Genomic DNA, 27,269 nt, shown 5'->3' with positions numbered 1-27,269 from the left:
GCCTTTCCTGAACTCAGAATGCAAACAAGTCCGTGGCTAATCTTTCATTAAAACCACGGTACAATCTCAGCTGTGTACGCTTATCACCCACAAATGACCTGTAAAAGTCTGTATTTCCCTGGAGTTTCCCGGGATTAGCCAAAGGGCAGCAGCAGCCGCCGCTGTCACAGAGCTCCACATTCCACTCCCATCACACCTTCCCCATGACCGGCTGCCTAAATAGGAACCTTGTACATCTTATTTCAAAATAAGTAATTGCAATTTCTACAATTCTGTTTCCGTATTGGACTATCCCAGTACATAATCCAAACATAATGTCTGTGCTGACACTTGTGCATGTCATACACAAGTATCAACCCAAGGAAGTAGAGAAAAGGGCTGCAGGAGCAACAGCACCAGATTCAAGTAGACTGGCTGAATTTAACAAACCATAAAGCATTTAATTTTGGGACCAGCAAGCTGGCAAGCCTAACACGTGCAGATTCTATTAATTTCCTTGCCTGGCTCTCAGAAGGACTGAGAAGAGGAGGAGACACGACACATGGGCAGAGCTGATGGAGAGGACACAAGAAGGCTCAGCACTCAGATGCCCCCTGTCCCCCCTCCTTAGAAGATCTGAGCGCTGGACAAAGAGCTGGGAGGGCTCTGGGTACCCCAACCAGCCCTGGCAATTCACTGCTGCTCCGGCTCCAGAAATAAAAGGCTTCACCCAGCTCTCATTTGCATGCACAGGAAGGAGGATTTTGCTTGGGATGATTCCCACAGAACGGATCAGCTCTAGTGAGAGGAGGGGAGTGTTACTTTGCGGGGCGTGCTGGATATTGAGAAGCAATAACTGATACTACATTGTAAGTGATATCTGATATGCTCAGCACAGCCAAGTGTGCCACCATCTACCCTCAGAGATCAAGCACCTCTTGCTGAAGGGCGTCCCTGCTTTATACTGAATTAAGGACACTATAAAAGTAAATTAGGCAAGACTGGAAACTCAGGAATGCTTTTTCCAATTAGGAACACAAGAAGCAATTAGTTAGGCAAATTGCAGTTGGAATTTGGCCAGTAAAATCAAACTGTTTCTATGAGAAGCAGCTCAGGATCCTTAAGAGCACAAGTCTAATCTAAGAAAAGGAGAGGAGATGGAATAACTGCTCTTTTTTTCTTGTCTTAGTACAGTTCTTTAATTTTCCTGATTTTTGCTTATAAATTACTTAATTACATTCTCTATTCACAAACACTCCATGATACAGTTTCCTGGAAGTCTAATCCTACAATTGTTATTGCAAATTAACAGAAATATGATTTGAAGGGCTATAAATTCACAGTAATTCCTTGATCAGGAAATTAAACATATTTTAGTGAACTGAGTGCAGTACTCATAATAAGAAACACATAAACTCTAATATAGGTGTGAAAACTCCAAATGTGTATTAGGGGATTAATTTCATTTTTATATTAAAATCAGACACTTTTTTTTTTCTCTCGTGATTACAAACCCCAGAGAGAATAAAGGTGCCATTGTTGACACAGGTGTAAATTTGTGTTATATTGGACAACTTTTTATTTGTTTTATGAAGAGAATTTTTGTTGCAGAGAGTGTAGGTAAATTTCTAAACAAAATGAAGAGCAAAGCAAAGCCATAATAAGCAACGATCCCTGAACCTTAGAGGGGCACAGCTTGTTAAAAACCCCCAAACCTTGTGATAACAAAGCACCATTCATGTATGAAAGCTGAACAAAGAAACCTGACAGCATAAGATGATTTTAACTTTTAACTGCACATATAAATATATGTGTGTGTGCACGTGTTGCTGAGAATGAAAGGAAAATATTTCTTCAGATGGGTTTACAAAGAGGAGAGCTAGAAGCAGCAATTTTCATTTTTCTTTTGTAATCTAGATAGTGTAAAATTATTCTGTCTTCACAACCTCAAGGCAAAGAAGACAGTCTGCTTCTCTAGCTATAAAAAAACAATCTGTCAGATTTTTTTTAAGGGAAGTCACAACTGATTTCTCATAAAATAAAAAGCAGGAGGATTAGAGCTTTGTGGTGACAATGAAATCTGCTCACAACTCTTACAGTGAAACCCAGAGCTCCAGTGAGGTCGTGCTTGGGGCATTGATCCTGCAATAAAGGCAGTTTAGATTCTGTAGACTCAGGGCTTGAACTGCCAAACATGTAGAGCTTCTTATTCATCCAGATTGTTGGTTTTTTTCCAAAACTCCTTTATTTGAATAGAGATGAAGGTTAATAAAATGAAAACATCCTGCAACTCACAGACCTCACACCCACAGCATCAATGCAGTTCTTGTCTTCCTCTTAGAAAAGTGGTTGCAAGGCAGGTGGGAAAATATTTTTCTGAAAATACAGTTCTAAACAAACGGTGTCATGTAATGTGTTAAATTCACTATTCTGCCATATTACACACTACTATATCCAACTGGCATTCTTTTTGCATACTACCCATTTGCTGTAACAGCTGATTTCTAGATCTGGGGTGATGCTCAACTGTTTTTCTTTGGAAGATTTGAATATGACTGGAGTCTCCTCAAAGTTTTCAAAAACCCCAATATGAAGTTATTGGACCACTCTGTAAGAAAATCACTGCTCTTCTCTGGGTCTAAGGCCCATTCTGGTGCTTATGAAAAGAATCTGATGAGCTTCTAAACACTAAGCTCAGGTACCTGGGGTAGAGCCAGAGGAACCAAGTTAAGGATTTAGTCTTATTTAGAGCTAACAGGCTCAATTTGTGCAATTAGTGTGCAAGGAAATCTTCCAGTACTGCTCCCATTTGGTCATTTGCCAGAACAAACCAGAATCTGTTTCCAAACTAGTAAGTGCTTCAGATCAGGAATTACATGTTTGAGTTTGTTTCTTCAGAAGTTGGCATGCTGTGGAAGGTGTGCAAACAGTCCCAAAGTTCCTGAATATAGACACTTCTCTGTGCCAAGCTGAAGGAAGTCCAGGGGAGTATTTAATTTTCTGGTGTATAGGAATTGCTGTTTCGGTGGGTGCTGGGTGGCACAGAGATCTGGCACAGCTCCAGTGCAGGTAAAACAGATCCACAGCTTTCCCTGAGAGTTATGGACAGGTTTTAAAGGAACAACTACAACTTCTTGAAGGGCAGTTATGAAGATGATCGAGCCAAGCTCTTCTTGAGAGTTACAGACAATGTAATAAGAGCAATTGTGAAATAGGTTGGGGTTGGGCATTAAGGAAAACACAGAGATGTGATGGAACCTCTGTCCTGCTTTAAGGACTTGGCCAGGGAAGGCCATGACTGGCATTAATTCTGCTTTGAGGAGACTTGAGATGTGAGAATTGCCTTCAAGTGGCAATGCTGCAACACAATGAAGTCACATGTGAATTTTCTGTAGGCTCTGGAAACTTCTTCTTTACAGGATTTTAGCCTTCACACTGTGTGTACAGGAGTGGAGATGCAACAACTGACAGGAAGGAAAGGATATCAGGTTGGAATGGGCTGCCCAGAGAGGGGGTGGATTCCCCATCCCTGGAGGTTTTCAAACAGAGATTGGCCGTGGCACTGAGTGCCATGATCTGGTAAAGGGACTGGAGTTGGACCAAGGGTCGGACTCAATGATCTTGGAGGTCTTTTCCAACCCAATCCATTCTATGATTCTGTGATACTCTCTGTGCTTACCTGGGCTGGTATTTTCCAGGCCCCAGGGAAAACATCAAGTAGGTATTTTGTCACTGACTGAAGAGCTGTGACATTCAGATAATCCCCAAAGAGGTTGCACTCAGCACTTCTACCTGAACTGAATTTGGATTTTGTGCTTGCATACACAAACCTCAGAGTTCAGATAACTGAAACCTGAGGGACAGAACCTGACTGCACAGAACAGACTGGCATTTCACTCTTAAAATCAAACGTGGGTTTTCCAGATGCATTACACAGATGCCACTCATTGCATGCAGTTACTTTCAACACTGTCTTCCCTGTGCAACTGAGTTGGGTACTGGAGCAATATATTTGTTTTACTGTATGCAGATGGCATTTGCCTTTTCATTATTTAAAAGGAAGTGTCAAAACCAGCTTTGCTAGTACCTATATTATATTTAGAGATATATGCAACTTCTATCAAAGAGGAGTTTCCACCCCCTCACCAAGAAGAGTGTGATAATTCTCAAAGCCAAAGAACACAACCTGTCCTCAGCTTGAAGCCAAACATTTGAAAAGAAACATCCATTTTCAGTTCCTTGAGGAACCTTTGGCTTGGGGAAAGGAGGAAAGCTGGAGACTGACTTATTTTTCTTGCAGTCAAGTGGAAGGAGCCTCACCCTCTGTCACTGTAACAGAAACACAGGGAAGAAACAAGCCATGTAGGAATGTGCAGAGTTGCCTGCAGGCCAGGGCTGAGTTTGCAGCAGGCTCCTCTCCTCTGAGCACAGCACACTGTGGCAACACCAAAAAGCAAATATCCCTGCCAGACCAAGCAGAATGCCACACCTATTTACAAAGGAGAACCTGGCAAGAGAAATCTTTAGAAAATTCTTTATTGCTCATGGTGTTTTAAAGGCCTCCTACACAACTCAAGGAGACAAAAAAGGAAAAGAATATGTTACAGCAAAACCAGGAATTCACCTATCACACTGCTTGAAATTCCACTGCAACTGAAATGGTACTTGGCCATTTCATAAAATGGAAGTACCATTAATTCTGTTTTCTTGCCTAGGAAAGGAGATGACATTCAGAAAAAAAAATAAGATTGAGAAAGCAGCTCGGTGAGATGTCTTGTCACACACTTCAGATCAGATTCCTCATTTATAATTTATAATTTCATGAGGCCAATCCATTTGTAATTTCCTTTCTTCCCTTTTCTATCACCAAAATGTGATGACAAAGACAGAAATAATGAATCAGAAGGTTCCTTTTGCCTCTAGAAATACCCTCCCACTGAAACTAGAAATCATATTATGAATTTATACAGTAATGTTGAATGAGTTAATTAGAAAGGTAAATCATAGAAGTGTATTTTAGCTTCAGTTTTTGTGCATCTAGAGTTCTACATGCATGACATATTTTATGACCTCTGTGCCCACCTGAAACACGTGTTGGCTCCCACTGCTCTGGGGCCTCAGGGAGCTGTCCTGGCTCTGCAGCCTCGAGGTGTGGTCTGCAAAAGGAGACACGACTCCTTCCTGCAGGTGAACCAGAAGCAGCTCAAGCTTCTTTAGCAGGTCTCCACATTCCCCCAAGCACCTGAGGCCTGCCAGCAGGCAGACTGGGCTGCATTTCCATGGCATGTGTGGGTGCAGACAGCAGCCAAAGTGTGTGATCTCACCCTGCCCCAGCACTCTGGGAGTGCTGCTGCTCCCGGGTCTGCACCGGCATTGCCCTCAGGTGTGACGGGGACCAAAGACGGATCTGTCTGGAAAATGGTGGGGTTTGCTGGTGTTTCTGACAGAGCTCCCTCTGGCCTCACTTGCATGAGCACACATGACTGTGAGTGGCAGCAGGAGGAGGCAGAGGGGAAGCACTGCTTGGACCACAGGGTGGGCAGCAGCCATCTCTTCCAGCAGCAACTATTACCTAAAGGATCTCAGAACAATCATGCAATCTCTAGGGCACTTACTCCTCTGTCATACCCTACCTGTGCAGTTGGCAGTGCCAGCACAGTGTCCTTCCTGCCTTGGCCCTCCCAGGGGCAGGTGGCAAACCCCAGCAAAGTCCTTTACCTTCTTCCAGGCTCTTCATCTGGGGAGACCAAAGCTCTGGCCTCAGCCTGGAACAATAAATGCTTCTATTGTCCTTTTGTGTTCAGGACGTGCCAGCCAGAGACAGCAACTTTAAAAACAGCTGCCAGCAAGTAGTTAGACATCTAGTGGAAGAAAACATCTTGTTTTATTTTATGAGACACTTCTCAGCTTTCCAGCAGGACTTTGGTTCCCTTATAGCACACTGCAAATCTTAAAGGCCACATGTGTGGTACAGACACTGGATTTTCTGTAAAAGAGCTGGGAATGGGACACCCTGACAAAGTTTCAGCAAGGTGAACCACTGTGGGACACAATAGAGTGCAACAACCAGGAGACATGGAAGGCTAATTTTGTAACTCCATAACTCTGTTACTGCAGGTCCTGAAACATGTTTTGGTTGTAAAATTTCAATACTGGTATCCCATGATGAAACGTGGGCAAGTCTGTATCGAGCAGCCAAGGGCTGTAAAGGATGGAAAGCTAAGGATGTATTAGGAAAATTGTTTCAATGTGCTAATGACAACCTGATGTTACATGTTTGCGTGAAGCAGAATTGTAGAATGTGCATTTTGATAGAGAACACATGACAGAATTCAGAAAAGGGCATGTTATTCTACCTATTCCCTGCCCATAGATTTGTGTGGCATGTGCATGTAGAGTTTAGAAGAGAGTTTGTACATATACATTTCTAAACAGAAGGAGAAATAGATTTTGTAAGATCAGCACTCCAGTCTGTACTGAGATGGTTCACAATGAAAGACTGAAGAGCACTTAAAGCAATCCTGTTCTGTTCAGTCTTTAACTTTTTGGGAGGGCTCAGTAGCACTTCTTTTTTCCACTTTGTAAAGGTCATGTAGCACTGTGAGGGAAAAGGGATTGGATTTGGAGTCCACCTTAATAGCAGGGAGCTTTATTCCATTTATCATCATCCTTATTCCTACTAGAAGACTATTGAAGAACTTCATTACTCTTAGTATGAGGATTCTTCTTTGAATGTTCAGACTAAATCAACACACTTTCTAAGGTAGAACCAAAAATAAACAAAGAAACCTCCAAAGTTGCTTGCTCAGCTGAATTCTTCTTTGTTGCAAATTAAATTAATTTCATCTTGCCATTTCCCTTGGCAGAAGTGACAAACGATTATACAGCAACAGTTTTCTTGATCTTTATAGCCCTTTTTGGAATAGAAGGCATCCATCTTGCTTGAACTTTCTTGGACAGAACCAAAACCAGCCAGTTGTCTGTTCCTATTTTCTGGAGCTCTTCTTTCAGCTGTTCTCTCTTAGAGCCTCCTCAGAATGTGGTGACCTAAGGTGGCACACACCTAAACTGGCACACACCTAAGCTGGCACACACCTCCAACTGAAGCCTCTGCAGGAGGAACAGAGCACAGGAATTATCACCCATGTGTTTCACATGACATTTTTTGTTAAGATGTGCCAGAATTCCATTGCCCAATTTTGGCATCACATGGCTGGCTCCTATTCCACCTGTAATTCTCTGCAACAACACCTTGTTTTCTGCCGTGCTGCTGCTCTGCCAGATATTCCCCAGTCAGTGTTTCTGCATTTCCTTTCCTCTCCTCACTGTAGCTCTCTGTGCTCACCTTTCCTGCAATAATTATGCTGGAGGTGACATCCATATGCAGTCACAGTCACCCAGCCTCCTTTATCACAGAGGAAATACATGGTAACTCTCCTAGGAAACTCTGCTAACAGGCATGTTGGTGATTAGTTCATCTGGTAGGGGGAAAGAGAGAGGCATCTGGTGGGTGATGTTGATCAACAATTACACATAGAATCATAGAATGGATTGAGTTGGAAAAGACCTCCGAGATCATCAAGTCCAACCCTTGGGCCAACTCCAGTCCCTTTACCAGATCATGGCACGCAGTGCTACAGCCAATCTCAGTTGAAAAACCTCCAGGGATGGGGAATCCACCCCGTCTCTGGGCAGCCCATTCCAATGCCTGAGCACTCTCTCTGCAAAGAATTGTTTTCTGCTCTCCAAGTTAAATTTCCCCTGGCAGAGCTTGAGCCCATCGTGCCCCCTTGTCCTATTGCTGAGTGCCTGGGAGAAGAGACCAACCCCCACCTGGCCAGAACTTCCCTTCAGGCAGTTCCAGACAGTGCTGAGGTCACCTCTGAGCCTCCTCTTCTCCAGGCTAAACACCCCCAGCTCCCTCAGCCTCTCCCCACAGCACTTGTGCTCCAGTCCCTTCTCCAGTCTCGTTGCAGTGTGTGCTCAGCAGCCCCTCGGAGCTGTGCTGTGCTCACTGCCCAGGACTGAGTGCACAGGTCTCCTGGAGAACACCTCAGAAAGAAGGCAAACTGCCCCGTGGGTTTATGACAGGAACAAATGTGTGCATTTGTGCAGCCCCCCATGGATTGTGGCAGAGCAGCAGGGCTGGAGGAGTCACTTGCCAGTGAAAAATGTGCTTTAAACCTCTCAAAGTACAAAAGGGAACAAGAATTCAAACTCAGACCTGACAGTTACCATATGTCAGGGTTTTTTCGTATATTCTTCCTAAAAAAACCCAGGGTGGGGAGAACATCTCATTTAGGCACAAATTGCCCTTATTTGCCTTTATGGAGGTATGTGAAGAACTTCCCGCTGTCCTTTGAACTCAGGTGACCCACAGAGCAGCTCTGATACTTCAGAAACCGTTTGTTTTCCCTGCCGGTCCTGCCGCTCACGCAGGGAGGCTGCTCAGCTCCGATCATCCCCAGTTTTGCCCTTCCAGCCTCACCAACCTGCGCAAGGGGAGGGTGGAACACACTGCAGACAGTCCAGCTCACACTTCGTGAGAATCCCGAACGCTCGTCCCCGCCGGGTATCAAAGCTCCTTCTTATCGGGAGGTGGCACTGCATAAAAGATCGTGCTAATTGTGACAGTCCAGCCTTTGCCAGCAATTCTTTTGGGGGAATGGCAGGGTATTTCCCAAGGAAACCTGAGGTGCTCCTTTCTGTGGCCAAAAGGTTTTGCATCTGCACAGCTTGGGGCACATCATGCCCCTGCCTGACATTTCTGTCCACTGTAAGGTGCATCTATATATCATCTTAGTGTACTTGTTCAAATGGTCTGAAGATTTAATTTAGAAGTACCAAAAATAGTAAAATAAGAACTGTTAGAGTAATGGGCCTTGTGCATTGTTACTTTGGGGGGGAGAGAAATGAAGAGTAAATGACTTGGCAGGGTAATGTAAAAACGAAATGGAAGATGATAATGAAAATTCCATGTCTCAACTACAGCCACTGTGTCAGTGCATATATCAAAAATTTTTCAGCACAAATGACAGAACAAGTCAAGTTGTCCCCTCTTATGCATAATTATTATGCTGTGTAATTTATATGCTTAAAAAATATGAACATACAGTGGAACAGATCCTGGGTATTCAGATCTTCAGTGACACTGGTAACTATGATATGTGTATATACATGTAGATGTACACCCCTCAGTGTGTACACATCTATTATATATAAACACACAGACTCAACATTGTACTTGTAATTTTTTTGCATTTGTAAAGTGTGGATAAAAGCAGCAGTTTAAAATGTCATACCATCCATATATGTTTTTCACTTAATTCCCATGAAGCTGCTTTACTCAAAACTCTCATCACTATTTTTCTGTGAACTTCTCTTCACTTTCTTCTGATTCTTGAAGTGAGTATTCAGCTTGAAGTACGAAGCCTTACAAATGAAACACAAAGCAAGGGCCTCACTGAGAGCCTCTTGAACTCTGGACCAGTAGGATCACATTGCTTGAATATTCATGTCCTGGGTGGCTGTGTGAGCCTCAGTATTGAGTAGCATGCACAAGTACTTGATTTGCTTCTCTCTTTACAGCCCCTGACAGGTTGAGGACACTCGGTCATTAAAACTTCCCCCCAGCTCTTTGCTCCCTGTCAGGGGAGCACTGATTAACACTTTAGAGGGAAGATTTCTCCTCAAAACTTTGCTTTTCATGGCACCGACTCTCAGCTCATTCCTCAAGACTTGGCAAGAAACACATACGAGGCCAGAGACTCTCAGACATATTTAGGATTTAAGTACAGTGACAAAATTCACATTCTCCTCGTGATTTCTGCTGCTAAGAGCAAGTTCTGGGGAAGCTGAGAAGAATTTGGCTTGTTGGTTGTCTGTGAGAAATGCATTTAAAGATAGTAGTTCCAAATGTAGCAGCTCACGAAACTGATCATCCCCAGGCTGTCACTGCCTCTAAACAAAGCAGGAAACAAACCACTGAATGCAAACAACCACTAAAGTTTTGGAAACAAAGTTACAGGGGACATGATAAACCCCAGTGAAATCCATTGGTAAAGTACAGAGTTACTAAAACACTCTCCTGTGTGTCATTGTGGATCTCTGAGACAGAAACTGAAAGAGAAACGCAGAATCTTATGCCCTGAATGTTATTTTTAGAATTAACTTTGAGAATTAACTTTGAGAATTAACTTTGCACATCTTGTCTGGGTGATCTCACTCTGCATCTCCCACAAATGCTGCTCGGTATCTTTGCATCCTCTCCATCCATTCAGCCAGCACTGAACAGTTCACTTTCCCAGGTTTTGATATATTCCTTAGTGATCCCATTTCTTCTTCTTGACTGTTTGCTCATCCTACCAGCGCCAGATTCTATGAATGTTTTTTTTTTTCTTCTCTGTGCCTCCAAATCAATAGATGCTGAGCTGAAACTGAACCTGCTGAATTACTCTTTGGATTGCCTTGCCAAGCATTATTCAAGCAAGGCTGGATAAAACGATTTTGGGTAGGACTCACTTTCAACACATATTGTATTCCACAATAAAAACTCCTTCTGCAGAGGGCAGGTATGCAGGGAATATTGAATCAACTGCAGCAGCTATTAAGGCAGATGACTTTCTTTGACTTTGGTCCTGTGTTTTATGCTTCCCATAATGTCAGTGCTCTTCAGAACCCTTTTTGTACAGCAAGAGGGACAAAAGCAGCATCACTCATAGTTTAAGACTGGCCATGGCACTTTCTGCTGCCAGAGTTGCTACAGATGCAGCAGGTACAGACTCAGCCTCTGATCCAGCCCTGAGACAAGGACTTAAAGTCACATCCTCATTAAGAAGGACTCCACCCACAATTTAAATCACCACACCCAGGACAGTGATGGATCTCTGCCTTATTACCGTGGGCAGGGAGTGCTCTCTGCAAATCGGAAAATCACTCAGTCAACTGGAAAGACATTAATTACTTGTAAGCAAAATACCTTGCTAGGAATATTGATAAGGCAATCTTTCAGAGAGTGGTTTTATCTCTTTCTGAGTACAGCCTGGCTATCTTATCCCAGAGTCCAAAACAAATCACATGAATGTTTCCTCGTCTAATCCACTGCCTGGCACATCTTTCACCAGACTTCAAAGTTCAGGGGTGTCTTTGGTCTTATCTAGAAGAGTGTCAATATGAAAGACTGGTAAGACCAACACAGGCCACTAAACTTTGAAAGAACTGTACTTTGAACTCCACCATGAGTCACACTGCCAGCTCAGAGGAGCAGGAAGGCAACACTGGATGATGCCCCAAACATTCTGTGTTTGAACAGCATGAAGAAAACGTTGCCTTGTGCCGACACAAACCAGGATGGGAGCACGAAAGGAAATTATTTACCTTGAATCTGCTGTGGTTCTTCCTGATGTCATCCAAATGGAGTTCTTGGTTAACCCCCAGTGCTCACTTTGGTGCTCCCTCCAGCAGCTTCAGAGCTGAATTATGAAAGAACAAGGAGAGAGCATGAAGAGATGGAGAGCACAGAGCAGCACACACCAGGTGAAAGGCTCCTGTCACACACGGCACACACATCTGTAGGAGGGCCTTTTTCTAGGGGAGGAGTAAAACTCCACAGCTGAGTACAGGAGTCACTCTGCAAAAGCAAAATAAACTGGGAAAGGTAGAAAACACTCTTTAAAGGGTAAGGGATTTTGACACAGGGTGTTTGCAGTTTGATGAGTGACTTGTTTTATTTGGCCCTTCATGCCCATATAAAATTTATGCTGGAAATTCTTTGTCAGCGACGTTTATAAAATCCTGATCTTTCAATCAATCTTCCTTAGTCCCCATTATTTCTGCTACTGGGTGGGCAAAGATCAAGTATATAAGTCCATCTCTTGCAATATTCTTATATTTTGGAGCTTATGAACTTTACCTCTGTTTTTTTCTCTCAGCTGACACGAGTGTGAGTCATGTGATCCTTGTTTCTGTTTTCTTTCTCCAGCTGTTCAGGATTGGTGGAAATGACTCACAGGAAGGGCCATAAAACCATACCTGTGGCTTGCTAAGGGGACATCTGTAATCCCCTCTCTTTTTGTTTCAGTTTGCTCTTTGTGAAAGGAATTAATTAATTCTCTTGTGTTATGGATGCAGTGGGAAACAGCCAGTCCAGTTTCTCTGTGTGGGCAGATCACCAAACTGTGTCAAGTCTTACCAAAGTTGTCAGACATTCATTTAATCCTGACCATCACCTGAGCCACAAAGCAGGCAGAGAGGAGAATCAGTGATTTTTGAGGCTGTCTTGGAGGAAACTGGGACTCAGTTGGTGTGTAAATAGTCAAGACTAATCCTACAGTGATTGAAATAGTTGGGAAGTATCACACTCTTTTAGCTCTCTCTGAATGTGCTGGACTCAGGTTTTCAGCTGGCATTAATTTTTTCTTTATATCGGGTGCCATTGTCACTTAGACAGCAAACAATATTTTTTTCTTTGTCAATGAGCTTGTCAGCACGACATAAGGGCTCATTTTTTAAAACCAAGATTTGTCTATTTGTCTCTAAAATGTGTTTTTCAGTTCTGGAGGACAGAACCACAATTCTATAATCCTTTTATATTTTGTCATCTTGGGAGATGCTGACACATTCTACATTTATGGACACCCCACAGTGAACAAAGTCACAACATTTAAACAGAAAAATCAATGTTCTGACCAGTGTCAGAGCCACAGTGAAAAAGAGGCAAACTAAAAGCAAAGCAGTGTCCAAGGATGAAAATGCTTCTTGTCTGGATGATGAGACAGGAGAAAATGTCTTTTTTTTAATCATGATAACGTTAAGGGGTTTTTGTTTGGTTGTTTGGTTGGTTGTTTCGGGGTTTTTTTTCAGTACAGGTAAAGCTGCTGCTCCAACACAGAGGTAACAGATTCTATTTTTCAGAAAGAAGGTTGTGTGATAAGGATATAAGTTCATTATAATTATATGCATTTGTGCTTCACTTATAATCTCTACTGCATGTCAGATTCTAGACAAAAAATGACTTGCTAGACCATGGTTCCCTCTTTTTGCTCCCTTCTTGCTTCCCAGCTCTGGGGTTTAGGAAAAGGTTCCAAGCTGCCTTTCAGAACTTGCTCTGCTTTGCAGTTATATTTAGATCACTGTGATTGTAGGGGACACGAGAAAAAAGCTTTTGAAAAATATTCATGTTATATTTGTTCATAAACTTGTTTTACATGAGAACAATGTTCTTTAGTTAAGAATTTTTGTTTCAGTTGCAAATTAACTACTTGGAATTTAAATATTGAATTAAGGCTGTCCAGCCTTTTTCTTGTCCCCTCTTCCATTCACATCGTGCCTGTGGGAAATAATTTGTGTTCAAAATGGTGCAATCTTAGGCCATGATGACAAGTTATCTGTCTTATAGGAACATGCCTCATTCAGAACATGTCCAGGCAGGGCTGAATGAGTGAGAGCTGTCCAACAAACTGCTTTCTTCTTGCTGAGCATAAGGCTCCAAGGTCTCAGCATCACCAGCCAAGCCCTGGTAAAACAACCATTATCAGTTTTCCCAGGGGTTGCTGCTGGCACTCACTTCAACAGTAACCTCATGACCCATCAGCATGTTCTGGCCTAATTTAGGATTTTTAAGTCTGGTGTTTTGTGGCCACTCAACATTACACAGTCCCCTTTGATTTCAAATGTTGCCATGAATGCTGCAGCACGTTCATATTCCAGTCTGCTTAAACAAGGCACCCAGAAAATCAAGAACACAAACTTGCAGCTGCCTCTGGAAAAGTTGGCTTGAATGACTTACCCCTCATCACAGGAATCTGCTGTGTAAGCAGGACTGGGTGACTTGGTGTCAAATTTATCTTTCACAGATAACTAAAAAATAGTAAAATTGAGGTTAGTCAAGGTCTCTCTCCTTCCATTCATCCAGCCAGCCAGCCAGCCAGCCATCTATCCAGCCAGCCAGCCCTCCACCCATCCATCCATCTATCCATCTATCCATCCAGCCAGCCAGCCAGCCAGCCAGCCAGCCAGCCAGCCAGCCAGCCAGCCATCCCTCCCTCCCTCCCTCCCTCCCTCCCTCCATCCACCCACCCACCCACCCACCCATCCTCCTCCCTCTCTGCCTCACCAACCTGTGATGCTGCTGGGCAGTTTCAATCCAGTTTCACAGAAGGTCAGTGACGACAGAGCTAATTAACACTCCAGGTTTGGCACACTGGGGCACCCAGAAGGGTTCAGGCACAACACACAGCCCTTTGCTCAGGGACACAGAGTAGTTACAGGGAAAGTGGGGCAAGGAGTGTAAGGAATGAAAGGCTGGATACCACAGGAAAACAGTTTTTATTAGTTCTGTGTTTACAAAAATATTTATTTTTCTAAGGACTCTGTGTCTTTTAAGTTTTTCAGGTAGGGCCCCTCATTTTTTATTATTCTCCTTCACTATGCAACCCTAATTAACTCCCAGAGAAGGCTTAGGGGTGAAAGGATAACTGATTATATCTTGAAAGGCTGGACAGGAATGTATATACATCAGCAAGAAAGAAGTGGACAGCAAATTATACCTGCAGGAGACTGTCTGAATTCTGCCACTTCCTACCTTTGATGTGTTTGATGTTGAACCTTAGAAACTTTACTTTTAACAAGGTGTTGTGCAAATCCAGTCTCTGCATGCACAGATGGAGCTGCAGCCCTGAGAAGGGGGCAAAGCATTTCTGACTGCAATATCTTCCCTCAGCTGAGAGTCTGAAACACAGAGTTCTCAACATCATCTTATTAGTGAATTGCTAAATCTGGCATGTTTTAAATTCACAGCTCAACTATATCATTTGAAAGCAAGAAACAATTACTGAGTTCACTTTTAGAGATGCATAAGTGACAGCAGGATGTGTGAAGTGCAACAGCTTTTTCATGTTGATGCAGCTGAGTCCTGAGTTTAAAAACTTATTTATTTTATGGATTTCAAATAACACATTTCATGCCTTGCATCTTGGAAGAACTGAACAGACAGGGGTCCATTGATTTCAACACACTGGTTTACAGATAGCAAAAGAGTAACAAAATTCTACTTGTACATTTATTGTTTTTTAGCATTCCTTGTTCTTACAAGAAAAATATGACAGTTTGAAAGATGTCATAACCTCAGTCAGGTACTGGGTGATAATTGACTGAAGAGAAAAAATCCCAGAAGACATTTGTGCTTAATTGGTGTCGTTATAGATGAGCCCAGAAAGAAAGACAGGTCTGTGGGCAGGTGAGCCTGCAAAGCTTCACACACGGAACACTGACACAAAACCAGGTGTTAATTACACTTATGTTTGTGCTTGAGTTTCTATTCATACATATATACACACCCCTGGTCATCTACGGGGATTCATTAGGAAAACAGCCACTCTGAGGGAAGGTTTCCAAGGTCCTGGATCAATATTCAAGGCAGACACAGTCCCAGGCTGGGCCAGGTCACCCTGACAAATCTGACATATGCTAATGTAGGTCTGGAAGCCTGAGGTAGGAATTTGCATCTGTGCCTGGCTAAGGCAGGAATTAAAAAAAAATACCAAGAGGGTGATAAAGAGAGAAGAAAAAATAAAAGGGTTGTGCAGGAAGCATAGAAGTGGAGCAGGTAAAACACCCAGGATTGTTGGAGGTGCATTACTGACTACTTGGGTTAACTTGCTGAGAATCCTTTTGGGTTCTGACTTGTGGCTGAGAGGGTTGAGTCAATCTGATGACACAGGAAATGCAAACAACATCATTCAGTGGCAACAAAATCAGGTGCATCTCAGAGATTTTTGTCTCTCCCATGATTCCTGCATTCTGGGATCTACCTGGGAAAGGTTGTTTTGAAAAGCATGGGAAGCATCACCGGGAATTTGTGCTTCAGGTTCCACAGGAACTCTGGCCTCGAGGAACCCCACTCAGAAGTGATCTCCTTCTTTTGGAAAACAAGGTTTTGCTGCTGTATTTTCCCACTAGCAGAAGGCAGCATAATATGGGAAATAATAACACAGGAATTGAAGACAGTATTTCCTGATTGGCTTAAAGAGAGGAAAATGCAGAGGGAATAATTGATAAGCAGAAGAGAAGTTGTGAATGGAAGTCACATATCAACACATTCACTTAAGCATTTGATGTTTTTAACCCTCTGTGAAATCCCAGATGGTGACCTGAAAGCAAGAGAGCTTCTGCCTGCAGCCAGGTCAGGACTACATCATTTCCAGTGAGGTGTCATCACTCGACTGGACAGAAATGGACTGCCCTCCACAGAATCTAACAGCCAAGCAAAACCCACAGAGTTCCTTACAGTTCACAAACACAGTTAGGCTACAAGCCCATGATTTAAAGTCCCTTGAAATCCCTGATTATCCAGGCATCTCCTGTGATAAACTGCCCCACAATTTAATTACCTTGTGCAGTATCAGTTTAGTGCAATCCCTCGAGACCTGGCATTGAACTCTGTGTTCACACTGGGCAAGTGGTTCAGTTACATCCCCTTCGTGCTGTTGGATACAGAGGAGAGGCACATTCTGCAGTGCAGGCCCCACTAAAGCACCAGACACCAGCAGTCACCTTGGGCACCTTGGCCCTGCTGCTGCTTTGTTGGCCTCTGTGCCAGCTACAAGCCCTGTGTCCCACAGAGGGGCAGAAACCACGAAACAGAGGGAAACTCCCAGCAGGACAATTGCACTGCCTGCTCTTTGCATTCTTCCTTGAGGCACCCTCCTGTCCCTGCCTGGAATGTTCTTCAGAGGGAGAACATTCCACCTCATTGCCTTGTGTGACCCTCTCAGAGTTAAGGAAAGAGGCTGGGAAAGAATTCAGAGATACTTTCACTGAAGCAAAGTTTTGTTCCCACACATTTCATAGAATCATAGAATGGATTGGGTTGGAAAAGACCTCCAAGATCATCAAGTCCAACCTTGGGTCCAACTCCAGTCCCTTTACCAGATCATGGCACTCAGTGCCACGGCCAAGCTCAGTTGAAAAACCTCCAGGCATGGGGAATCCACCCCCTCTCTGGGCAGCCCATTCCAATGCCTGAGCACTCTCTCTGCAAAGAATTTTTTTCTCATCTCCAACTTGAATTTCCCCTGGCAGAGCTTGAGCCCATCGTGCCCCCTTGTCCTATTGCTGAGTGCCTGGGAGAAGAGACCAACCCCCACCTGGCCAGAACTCCCCTTTCATTTCACAGGGACCAGGCTCCTTTGGTTGGGTTCCTCAGTTTAGTTGCTTTGCTGGTGCACAACAGCCTCCTTAGATTTTGTGATGACAGAAGCTCACAGAATCCTGTGTGAGCCCATAATAGCATATGGTATCACTGCAGAATAAAGCAAAGCTGAGCAAAAGAATTTGAACTGCCTCTTAGTTCACCAGAGATCAAGGGAAAACCGTAAGTGGAACATCCTCGTCATCAGAACGCCTGGGGTTGTGAATTCAGAACAGCAACAGACAAACCTCACAGTTTTCTGCTGTGATGTTTGGGAAGGAGTCCTGCCTCTGAGCAGGCCAAACCTTGCAACAGCTTGGCTCCAGACCCAGAGCTGTGGCTCAGACTGTGTGTGCTTATTACAGGGTACATCATTCTGAAAGCACATTCTGCTTTTCTGAGGTCCTTGCCATGCTCAAGGTTGTCGTTTAATCTGGCAACACAGGTTAGTTCTGCCCTGCTGAAAAGCAACAAAGGCCAGCAGGAGCTCCTCATAATGCTTTTCACCTTTCCAAAATTCATATGCCAGATCCCTGGAAACAACAGAACAACACTCAAGGCAGTGATGCTGAGCAAGCTACCAAAGCTGGGACTGGAGCAAGCAGATGGATACAAGAGAAGGGTGCATTAGATCTGCAAAGTCAGCACTGTCCTGCCTCCTGCTTGACTGAATTCCTGTAAAGGAAATTTTTCTCCTAGTACAGTTTAAGAGGCAGTGGTTTCCCCACTAAATTTTTATTATTAATATTACTAATATTATCTTTCAGACCCTCTCACCCAAGCTCTGTCTCTTACCTTACATGGCTTTCAGAAGATTATTTATGTTCCATCAGTGTGAATCACAGCTTGCTCAAAGAGTATGGCAAGGAGCAAACATTTATGTGAGGGAAGCAGTCAATTACTCCATCCATGTGTGCTGCTCTACAGGCTTTTCACTGCCAATCAGTGTCACGGCTTTTCAACTCTTTTTACGAGCCAGTGCACATCATTTCATGCAGTTCAACTGATCCCAGCCTGGCAGCAGCCTGTAAATAAAGCTGTCCCTCCTCCAACAGCTGATGCCTTTCCCTCTGCACAGAGAAACAGCCATCAGTGGTCACTGGCCCAGACAGGCACCAGAAGGCAATCTGACCATCTCCATTTCGTGTCAATGCAAAATGCAGCTGGAGGAGAAGCCTATTTGGAGCCTGGGAGTCACCTCAAAGCAGAGCAAGATTCTCAGGATCCTCCTCTGGAGCTTTGGGGCAGGAGGCAAACTGATTACTTGGTGCAAAGCTGAGTTAGTTTGGTATGTCAGGACTGCAGAGGGGTTTAGTGGTGTGAGTTTAGTGTGATTTATTATTATTATTATTGTTGTTGTTATTATTATTACTACTACTATTACTATTACTACTATTACTATTACTATTAATTACTATTACTACTACTATTACTATTAATTACTATTACTATTACATTACTATTACTATTAATTACTATTACTATTACTATTACTATTGCTATTACTATTACTATTGCTATGGCTATGGCTATGGCTATGGCTATTACTATTACTATTTTTTGGGGAGTTTGTTTTTTTTTTATTATTTTTAAAGTAGCCAAGCAAGGAGCAATCTGATGGGAAAGCAGCAGCAGCCTCATCACTCTGGCACTGATTTTATCTTCACTGCCCTTGGAGTTTTTTGATGCAATTTTTTCTAGCTAGTGGTTTCAGCAAAGGTTTCTGTTCACCTAAGAAAGACATAACCAGATAAGCTGAAGACCCTTCCCACTCGCCCACAGGGCTCTTGAAGCTCTGGAACAGCCCCCGTTGCAGCAGAGGCCTGTGTTTATGCAGACTGACACAGGCTGTGGTGAAGGCTGTGCTGAAAACAGGAGATTGTTGTGTCCCTCCAGACAGAAGAAGAAAAATAAAAGCAACATTTAACCAGGAACCTCTTCAAGAGGGTCTTGCTTGAGTGAAATTGTGCTGGAAACTCATAAAAGCTTTGCAATGTCCTGCCCAGCTGGGAAATGTGCTCACTGCTCAAGAGACAACTTAGTTCATTCATGCTGTACAGCAACATTCATGTTTTTCCAGCTCAGTGACTCTGATATGCAGACATGGGCAAAGACAGGCTTGAGCAGAAAGACATTTCAGCTTTTTCCTCCAGGCTTTTAGCTCTAAGACAATATTATCCAGTGATTAGGTTGCTGCTATCCAGGCCCAGCTGTTATTTTTGGATCTTCCCTTTTCCAGGTTTCTGGTATCAGACAGTTGCTAAAATTCAATGTGCCTCAGTTTCCTCATCTATAAAATCAGGGTGAAAACCAGTTTTAAATATAAGGGCAACACATTTTTAAAATGCTGGGATGTTTTCCAATCAGAGTTCCTGTGGAAAGACAAACTATGCCTCTTACAGGTTTCTATTATCCTGTAAGTGGACCTGCCCTCCCTTCAAATTCAAAGCAGAATTTTGTTGTGACTGGGTACTATTTTTTGTTGCATCCACCAGGAAACCTGCTACCAACAGTTATGTTTAGCTGCTGGGATCCAAACCAACAAAAAGCATTCTTAACCTACAGGTCTGCACATGGAGTTACCCAACAACCCACAGATTTATTCTTTTTCCCCCAAAATAACTCCCCATAGAACCCTTGGGGTTCACATCCTTCACTGAAGTCCATCAGCAGTGCAGGATCAGGGCCCAGTAAACTGATTTAGGGGCCCTTCATAGCTTGATTTGCTCAGTCAAACTGTTATTTAATTTAATACACAGAAATGTCCTGTCCTATCTCAATTCACAAGCTGCAGAGGAATGTCACAGGAAAATAAAATACTGTCCAGCTTGGAAGAAATATAGAAAAGATAAATTACTTTATTACTTTCTACCTAGAAACCAGTTTCTGTCTCTGAGTCATTTTTATCCCAGCTCTGCAGAGAGAATCAATTGAAGTACAAAACTCTGCAGTGTGAGCAGAGGCACCTCTGGAAAGGGAGTAAGGAACTGCCCCTATAAACCAACCCTGGACTCAGAAGATATTTATTTGCTTAATGCCATCAGCTGATAAACACATGAGATTTTCTCACAGGATTTTGTGGTTTATGATGGTTGATTTGAGTAAAAAAAATAAAACTGCACCAATCATGGGGAAAATTAATCAAAAATTTCATAGACTGCAGGAATGCAGGAAGGAACGTGCTGCTGCTAAAAGAAAAATAGCACCATTTAAATGTGCTTTGCAAAGGCAGGTGAACAAAGCAGTGCCCCTTCACCATATGAGGTGGTAACACCTTTTTCCTCAAGAGTTTTTCCTGAAACTGTTGAGGGTAACCAGTTCAAATTATTATGAGAATTGTCTTTACTTCTTCATATGATGAGCACAACCTTGTCCTTCTGCTCAGAGTGGGATAAAACCAGTCCAGTTGGGGATTTCTGCATATATTTGGATCAATTTTATTCCAAGATCAGAGAAAAAGGATGAAAATTTCAAGCATCACTAGAAAAACCAAAGGTACCATCCTTTGAAACCTATTTAAGGCATGTCTGATGAGCTTTAGGACAAGTTAAATGACTCTGCCTCTGCCTGTCTGACCAGTGGTTTAGGACACAGAAGGATTTTATGAAGTGCAGCAGATATGTAAGAAATGAGAATCCAAGTATGAAATAATATTGTAGAAGTTGTTGTAGAATAATTCAAAAGTGCAATCAGCAAAGTCATTATCTGACCTGCTGAGCAAGGGGGAGGTTTGTGTTCAATTATAAGCTGAAAATCAATATATGCACAGAGAAGTCATAAGGAAGGTCTGTAAGAAATAAAAAGGTCAAAAAAGATGAAGACAGTGCTTTGAAAACTGAGAGTTACGTGTGTGGCTCAGGTGCATCATCTACCTGTGAACTGCCTCCCAACTGCTGATTATTATTATTGCTTCATAGCACTGCTTCCTCCTGGAAAACTTAAGCAGAAATTAATATGCTTTATAGGTGAATATTTGCAATTAAAATTTCAGTAGATAACCTTTTCTAATCCAGTCTGCCTCTTCATACCCACGACCCTTTTGCTGCTTGATCAGAAGCAGAAAGAAATTAGAGAGCCTGGCAGGGCTTAACTCACACAGCAGGCTGCAGACATTACACGAGCCTTGTAGGAAAATGCTTATCTGGGAAGGGCAGCTTCCACAGGGCCTGGGTGGCAGCAGCTCCAGCTCTTATTAAGTGCAGAACTTTGCAGTTCCTGGGGCTGCTTCCCAAAACAAAGGAGTGAATCCCACTTGTAAGAAGCCAGCAAACACCACAGGCTGATACCTCCAAGGCTTCCTGGGTCAGCTGGCAAAGCAGGGTCTGCCAGCCTGCACCAGAAATCTCCTTGGTGTTTCCAGGAACAGTCTGAGTCTCTTTCATAATGAAACTTTAATTTCAAGTCCTTTAGAAAAAGAAAAAAATTTAAAAAAATCAAACAAAAACCCAAACCACAACAACACACCCCAGTAATAAGAGGAAAGGTGTTCCAAGAGAGGGTGCTGAAGGTATTGCAGCAGCACAGCAAGATGTTGTCTGTGTCATAGCTCAGCTCTGCCTTGCCCTGTGGCATCCAGAACATGTCTGGGTTTATCTGCTGTTTTTCCACAGCTTGTCTCAGCCATCACAGCCCTGTATTTACACAGCTGCCTCTGGAGCTGTAAGTCAGCAGCAGAGATTGTTGCACAAACAAATGGAACATGTGGATCTTGCCAAATATCACTTACCCCAGTTTTCCTCCTCCTTCTTAAGCAGTTTATGTTTTGGCACTAACAGACTTCCTGAAAATTAGAAAGAAAATGCTTTATGTATCATGTATAATGCATATCTGCTTTGGCAGAAAAAAGTTCTGAATAGTTTTAGGATGGGAGAAAACATAAATAAGAGAAGTTTCAGTGTAAGGCAGCAAAAGGGCTTCAGGATGCACTTAAAAAAATTTATTTCTCAAGAATTTTGATGATCACTTGACTTTCAGCATGAGGGATGTGACTGACTAACCTTCCACATCTGTTTTTCTATTTTTCTTCTCAATTACACCAGTTACGATCAGTGAATTTATGTTGTGGTTTGCCTCTGGAGGTGGAAAATTGGCACTACATGCTGAGTAGATGCAGTGCAACAGAGGGGAACATCACACTGAGTATGGGAGACAGAGCAGATGAAGGGATGTAAATGCTCTGAAATGGAGTTATCAAAGGTGTCCAAAGCTACAGATGTCACTATAAATAGGCTGACATCCTGCATTGCTCAAAGCTTCAGAGAAGCCCATCCCCCTGTACTTCATTCCTGCACTGCTCTAAGTGCACACACAGACTGGGGGAGATGGGGCTGTACCAGGTCCAGCACAGAAGGGATGAGTTCTGAACACAAGGAACAGGCAGATCTCCGTTCAGCAGCATCACTGTGGGCTCCACAGAGGAACTCAGGCAGGGAGGGGCTGGTTGAGGGAGGTCGGGTGGCACAGGGCCAGGTGCCCTAATGCACCCTTTGGAAGGGCACACCTCTGGGGCACCTCAGGGCAAAACGAGTTTCTTCGTATCTGACAGTGATTTCCCTTGTTCTACCTCGTGTCTGCTGCCTCTCCTATCACTGCTCCTTCAACAGCAGTCTCATAGTCTCCTCTGTGCCCCTGTGTGAGGTGTGGGTATCCAGCAGTGAGTTCTCCCCATTGCCTTCTCTTCCTTACACTGAACAAATCCCATGTCCTGGGTAAACCTGTCCAGCAGCTTCTACCATGGAAGGAATTCATCCTCTCACTGCTGTGCTCCTCTCCCCACAACACAAAGGGTGTCGAGGAGGGTGCAGAGGGTAATCATGAAAGAATTGTGAGCCTGGAGAAAGAAATGAGGGCCATGAGGAAGCTGAAGCACCTCAACTCACCCCTCCTTTTGGCAGATGACCATGGGCTTTGCCAGCTACAGTGACCATGACATGAGCTCAGTTGATTAGAGCATGGTTCTAATAACACTGAGGTTGTGGCTTTGATCCCTGCATGGGCCATTCACTTAAGAGTTGGACCCGATGATCCTTGTGGGTCCCTTCCAACTCAAATATTCTGTGTGATTCAGTTTAACAGCTGTGCCAGCTGAGGATGATGGTAAATCTGAGCCCATTCAAACAACACTCCTGCAGCAGAAAGCAACCCACCTGCAGTCCCACCACCTTTTGTGACAACCTCACTGGGCTACACCATCTGCTAAGTTTTAGTCAGGGCCAGAGTGTGGATGGAAAAAAATTGAAGGAGCAAGTAGCAGTACCTGCTGCAGGGAGAGGAGGCAGCTCTGCAGCACCTGTTTTGGGGAGAGGAGGCAGCTCTGCAGTACCTGCTTTGGGGAGAGGAGGCAGCTCTGCAGCACTTTGTCTGCTGTGATGAAACACTGAGACCCCAGTCACACTTGCCTGCATAGCAGGGATGTCAACACTTAGGTCTTTCTCAAAACCAGCAGGTTGCAACTTCTGTACTGGGAGGCCCAGGGGCACCCCACATCCCCTGCCCCTCTTTGGCATCCCTGCATGCCTTGCCCTGGGGCAGGAGGGGTGGAGGGTGGCCTGAACTCTCTCCAGGGAAGTAAAGTAAGCAATAAATAACACAGAGGAAACTGGACACCACGCACCAGACCAATGTGGTCAAGTGAATGCCATTTATTACACACTGCACATGGTTTATAAAGCTACATTCTGTTGGCTAAATTGAACCTCACACCATCTAACTGCAAACTCTAAAAGGTATAATCCATATCTCACAAGTCCAGCGTTTTAGTGAACTCATCCCTGACTGTTTTCAGGAACATCTTCGGTGTGGTGGGGGAAACCTGAGGAGTTCTCATGAGAAACTTCTGGGGAGTTGCTAAGAACTCCTAGGGAGTGATTTCTCATTTACCAGACTGCAGCAGCTGTGCTCTTGTTGCTTCTTAGCTGACAGCTGCTCCAGTTCTCACAGAGTTGGCTGGATCGTTCATATAGATCTGAACTGCTCACCTTTGATTTTTCTGTACCTCCAGGGAAGTGCTCAGATGCAGTTTTGGAGGCACAGGTTGGGTTGCTGTCAGCTTCTGCCCTTGCCTCTGCCCTGCAGCAGTAAGATCCCTCCCATGCAGGGCAGCACTGGGTTAGACAGGGATGCCTCTCACCTCAGGCTTTCATGTTTTGTGGCTCCAGAGGCAGCAGTGGAAACTGCCCTAGAGATACAGCCAGTGGCAGCAACAGCATTGCCCAAAGGTTGACTCATGTCTGAGGGACAACTGGTGACAAGTTATCAAACCCATCAGACCTATAAGTGATTTTTCACTTTGTTTTCCACCATCTTCCCCACAAATCCTAAAATAGTGTTTTCTTTTTGCTTCTATCACAGGCTGAGCAACATTCTGCAGTGCAAGCAGCTGGAGAGAGCACCCTGAGCCTGTCTGGGACTGGTGCAGGAGCTGTGAGCAGCACCCACCCAGCTGCCCTGCACTCCTCTGTGCCTGCCACCCCACAGGCTCTGGGCAGAGCCCACAGTGCCAAAAAAGAGATTTAAGAAGGATCCTCCACAAGAGATTATAGTCCAGAAGGGACAGCTTGCTCTTCAGAGCCTACTCTGAACTCACAGAGCTGCTCTCAAGAAAGTGTCACCCCAGGAAGTGCCTCTTACAGCACAGCCAGATGAGCATGGACTGGAACATCACATGGAGCAAACAGGGCAGCCCCACTGTATTTTTGTCCTGCTAGCCATCACCCTCAGAATAAAAGCCAAAGCAAGATAACAGCAGGAACCTCTCCAGTTATGGTCTCACAGACTGGCCTGAGGGATTAAGCAGGAAGGGCTGTCACTGAGCCATGAGAAGGTGCAAGAGGTCAAGATGGACTTTCTGATGTTGGGGCCAGTAGATTCAAGAGGGATTGAGAGAAGCCCACCCTCTGGAACATACCTGTACAAGGAAATTAATCAGCATGCAAGTCAATGTAAGTACTATTCTTTGCAAAACTACAGGTTTATGTAAGACTTCATGAACTTTATTTTACCCAACAAAACCAAAAGAAAAATCACTGCTAGTTTTTCCTGTTAGATGCTTTCAGCTAATTACACTGCCAAGATCTGCAGCCAAAATATCACCCCGTGTCTCTCTGTAGTTGATTCTTTTTTCAGCTGAGGCTAAATGGGCATTTCAGCCTTCAAATGCACCTGGAAAGGTAAGAAACAGTTGTAGCCAACAGTGGTGGCTTCCCAGAGGCACTGAAAGGATTTGGGAAGATATTTCTTCACTTGGGATTTAGACCAGGTGGTGATACATGAATTAGCATTATTTTTAAAGAGCACCATCCTTATCACATCCTTAGGAACTACATTTTTGGGAACCTATTTCAAGCTCCAAATTAGAATATTCCTATATTCAATTTATGCAGGTAATTTTCCATAATTATTAGCAGTGACAAAGTCTAGCACGTGCCTTTTCAATTTACATAAAAGAAACTGCAAACCTAAACTTCCTAATGCAGTTCAAGATTCCTGGAATTTCCTGGACTTCCTTTGGCTTCTTACTGGTAACTTGTGCCAGAAGGTCCAGCTCAGTGTGTCCTGTGCTGCTGAAGAGTAATTATTTAATCCCTGCCAACCCATCAGGGGGTCAGACTTTATTAATTCTAATCTGTTTTACACAGATGTTAAAGCAAATTAATTTTCAAGTTTAATTAAAACACAGGTTTTAAATATAGATTAACAATATCTAAGAAACCAAAGAGGGTAACTGTTCTTATTGAACTTACACCCTTGGGACTTCAACAGATGAGGAATCAGACCTTTAATTTCTTCTCTAGTTTAATGGTCCAGACCCAGTGGTGTCTTCCATGACTAACGTGTGAAGAACAGACATTTGCCATCCCCAAGTTCGTTGTTTACAAGATTCACAACTGCATAAAACCAGAGATTTAATGTTTGGTTTGAGTGAGGCTGTAAGTTCTTACAGCTGCTACAGTTCCACCACAGTAATGGAGGGGTTGGACAATTGTGGGAGGAATAAACATATTGATCAGAAATTAGAGACAACTGCTGTCATCATAAGGAAATCAGGCAACTCTTGGGAATATTTATGCTGGAAAGAAGAAGATGGGCTTTGGAAAACACTTGCTCCTGTAAATTGAAACAACCAAAACTGGCTGGAGTTTCCTGCACGACTCATTTGCCAAATCAAGATGTGTTAGTAAAGTATTAAGTGGCACAGCTGAACAAAGGAAATTCTCTATAATAGCACAGGATTTCTGCTGAAAAATCAGCTGTAAAACCCATGACCAGTGCCCAGTCAGGGCATACAAGGAGGAAGAACAGTCTGCTTTGACAGGATTGCTTTTATAGTTATGGCACTACATAATTCTTACTCAAAGCAGATGGTATCCTTGAACAAAGGAGGGAAATTGCTCTGGTAGATATCCTTATCAAGAAAGAATATTAATTAAATGCTATTAAATGAGGGTTTCATAGTGCTATTAAAAGTGTGGTAAAGATGAGCAAGCAAGAAGTGCAGCCCTGCAACTAATTGTGAACTAGAATCCCAAATAAAGAACTGTCTAAACATGACCCTACAAGTGCTTGAGGTTCTGTGGCAGGTAAGGAAATGTTTAATTAAGTACAGTCCAGAGTATTTATTTGTAATCTTGAAACTTAAAGTCAACAGTGGAAATGACAAATTCTTAAGGGGACAAAAATAAATAAAAGTCACTGGAATAGAGGGACATCATCTCCCAGCAAATTGAAGATATAAAAGGAAAATCATGTGTGCAATAAGGAAGCCAAACCCAACTGTCCAATACTTATCACATTCCATAGATTGTGGTTTTTCTTTAGTGTTCCAGGTGTTTTACTTTTGTCTGCAGAACATGCTTCAATTGCAGGAACTTTTGGTGATACTCTACCCAAAGGACACCCCAGTGAAACGTTCCTTTGATGGATTCTACTCCAGGAGAGTCCCTATTTCCATCCTGCTTTCTGAGCACAGCTCAGCCTTTGGGTTTCAAGTTATATTTCAGTATTTCTCAGAGACTGAAAGAAGTCCTGTAAGTGCATAGGTTAGTCTTGGTGGTTGAGATTTCCTAAGGAAATGAGGAGTGTGTAGAGAACACACTTGGCCTTT

This window comes from Pithys albifrons, chromosome 4 (genome assembly GCF_047495875.1).
Source record: "Pithys albifrons albifrons isolate INPA30051 chromosome 4, PitAlb_v1, whole genome shotgun sequence".
NCBI lineage: Eukaryota > Metazoa > Chordata > Aves > Passeriformes > Thamnophilidae > Pithys > Pithys albifrons.
Note: the sequence above shows the minus strand (reverse complement) of the source record.